The following is a 3,537-nucleotide window of genomic DNA, read 5'->3' on the forward strand; positions in this document are numbered from 1 at the left end:
ATAGACTTGATATTGTCTGTCTGTTTACTTTGGGCGGGAAATTTTTTTTAATGAAGGTTTGTATTGAATTATTTAAAGTTTTGTGGCACTGAACTTCACAATGAAATAATTCTTTTTGTTGTTGCTGTTGGGAAGTGAATTTTGTGGTTTATTTTTTTTTTATATAACTTCTAGCTCACCACCACCACCACAACAGAACTCAACAAATATTTATTAAGTACCTACTAAGTATCTAATACTGTTCAGTACTTTTTAAAAATGTTTCCAACCATACACTGAGTGTATAGCCAGGTATGTCCTTAAAGGAGGACATCTGCCATGAAGAGGGCAAAAGAGCCGGTTGTTAGAAGTCACACACAAGATCTAAAACAAAAATTGCCTGTGTGCACGCACACACACACACACACACACACACACACACACCAGAGCCCAGGCTAGGCTAGTCCCAAGGGATCTGCTGCAAACCTCATATTTCTGTTCAGAGAAATTCAGACCAAAGTCTCCTTGGGGTCTCTGGGGGTCTCCTGTGTCCTACCATTGCCACTTTGTCCCAAAGCTGGCAGCCAGAAAGACAGAACAGCCACCACCCCCTTCCAGGCCAGTGCTCAACATGTTGGGACATGTTCCTGAGGGCTGGAGGGCTAGTCGGGGCTACAGTCTGCTGCCCGGGCATGCTCCCCAGGAAGGCGTCGGCTTAAGGATGGAGGGAGGCTCTGCCTGGAGAGCAAGAGGTTTCAGGTCAGCCCCTCCACCAGGAGGGAGGTAATAACGGAAGGGAAAACTGGAAAGTCCAAGTCTAAAGAAGGAAGATGTAAGGGTGGCTACAGGAGCTGCCCAGGAAGGGAGAGGAAGTACTAGGAACAATGTCGCCATTTCTCAGAACATGCCCGGGGAGTCCCGAATAGGGGTACTAGGCTTTCAGAGGAATTCACCTCCACACAGGCTCCTAAGAAGTGAGACCCTAGAAAAAAGACAGAACAGAAATATTTATTGCACTACTGAGAAGTACTGCTTCTTTGTTTTTCTTTCTTTCTTTCTTTCTTTTTTTAAGGAAGAATGAGTTTGAGAGCTCCAACCCTGACTTGCTGGGGGCTTTGCCCAGCCTGTCAACCAGTACAAAAGATTAGGACTACTAAACAGTGAGACAGAGAAACCTGTGACAGAATATGGGTCACACAAACACTTCCAGTCTGTCTAACCTGACAATTTCACCTTCCCTAAGTCTGAAATTTCACCATTAGAAATTCATTCCTTTGGCATGATTCCTTCTTTTCTTTATTAAATAAGCTCATATAGGCATAGTGCCTAGCACATAGAAATCACTCTGTGATGATTAGCTATTATTACCGATTGCTATACAAGCACCCTCAGGAAAGCATCCCTTGAAATTGAGTAATCATTTACACTTTAGTGAGTATCTTAGGCAAGTTTCCTAGAAAACACTCTGAAGTGGAGAAATGCTTGAAGGAGGTTTCTTGGGGAGTGCATCCCCACTCAACACCTGTGGGGATGTAAAAGAAACAGGATCCGACAGAGAGAGGAGTTGGGCTGTGATGGAGATCAGAGGCCCTAGAGAAGCTCCAGCGGATCCCACAGGGAGCTCTGGATTTGGGATGTCCTTCAGAGTTCCCTGAATTGAAGCAAGGAGGCTGGGCCTTTATTCTCCTGCTTTGACCAATCATTTGGATGTGGCTGCCCCTGGATTAGGGGATGGGATGCGTTTGGGTGAGAGAGCTCCCTTATCTGAGGCTGATTCCTGTAAGCATTAGCAACAGCCAGTAGGGAGAATGAGTACCTGGGTCCTGCAGAGGGTTCTGGGTGGCACAGGAAGTGCTGTGAACACAGACCACCTGAGGAATGAAGGGCTCACTATGCCTCGCATATATTGTTCCCTGTTCCTAGAATGAGTATTCCCCACCAACCTACGCCACCTCCACTGCTTTCTCTACGTGCTGAACTCCTATTGATCCTGCATGACCCAAGCTGCAAGACCCAACCTACATGACCCCTCGGAGGGGAGGCCTTCTCAGGGCTCCCTCTGGCTCCCAGAGCTCCTGGTGAGCAATCCATTCCACTGGGCCTTGCTGGCTTGCTTGGTTTGTGTGCCAACTGTATTCCCTGAGCCAGGAATCTGGAGGGGTTGAGCCCATATTTTATTCATCTTTGTACCTTTGAGGCCTAGCAGCCTCAGCCAGAGTTCACTGAATATTTACAAAAGTGCCATTTTTAACCTGTACTCTGAGATTAGGCTTCAATGTCACTGCTTCTGAATCCTTTTATTTATTTATTCATGTATTTACTCATTCATTCATTTATATATATATGTATATATATAAAATTAACACACATACACACACACACACACACACACACACACACACAAAATTAACGCTCATTGCTCACCCCAAGAACTAGAACATTACAAGAACTAGAACATCACTGACACCTTCCTGTGAGTCCCTCCCTGTCCTGTAGTAAACACTACCCTGAATTCTATGTTGAACTTTCCTTTATTTTTCATAGTTTTATCACATGTGGCCAAGACAGTCATGCCGGTCCACTGTTCTATGTGCTCCCAGCCCATCCTTGCATGTTAGACAGGGTTATGTGACTTGTTCTGGCCAATGAAATGTGAGTTTCAGTGACTTTTGTCTCTTCAGGGCTGAGGCCAAGTGAAACTCTCCAGGCTTTCTGGCCTCCATGGCTGTGGCAAAGGTGAGGTTTCATGTCCCAGATGATGCCATGTCAACATGGTGGGGCTTCCAGCAGCCTGGGTTCCTCAGAAATCATGTGGAACAGAGTGCCCTTCCGACTCAGGTGGGGAATGTATGTGAGAAGGAAATACCCCTTTATTGCATAGCCACTGAAATGTGGAGGCTGTTACTGCACGATAACCTACCTATGATTTCTCCATGGGAGTGGGGGGCAGCTGGGTGGCTCAGTCATTGAGCGTCTGACTTCAGCTCAGGTCATGATCTTGGGGTCCTAGGATCGAGCCCTGTGTGGGGCTCCCTGTTCACTGCGGAGTCTGCTTCTCTCTCTCCCTCTATGCCTCCCCCTGCTTATGCTCTCTCTCTGTCTCCCTGTCTCTAATAAATAATAAAATATTTTTAAAAAAAATAATAGGTTTATCCATGTGGGTCTGGGCAATTGCAGTTCATAGAAGTCTGTGGCGCACAGCAAAGTACACCTCTGGGTATTCACACTCTTTTGTAGCTGCTTCCCCTTAAATCTGTCTGGTTCATGCTCTTTTGGCCAACAGAATGGGACAGAAATAACCTGTATCCCTTCCAGGCCTAAACCTGAAGGAGATCTAGCAACTTCTGCTTTTGCATTCTTGAAGCCTTGAGATACATGTGGGATATTTGAGGACTCTGAGACCACCATGCTGTGAGAAGTAATGTGGAGAGGCATGTGCAAGATCCCTGAGCCCCTCCCCTACCCCTACCCCACCACACACACTCTCCCCGAATAGCCCCAGCTGATCTCCTGGCTGACCGCCAGGCTTGGTGGACCCGCCTTGTGAGTGGGACCATC

The sequence above is a fragment of the Mustela nigripes genome, chromosome 5 (assembly GCF_022355385.1).
Source record: "Mustela nigripes isolate SB6536 chromosome 5, MUSNIG.SB6536, whole genome shotgun sequence".
Taxonomy (NCBI): Eukaryota; Metazoa; Chordata; class Mammalia; order Carnivora; family Mustelidae; genus Mustela; species Mustela nigripes.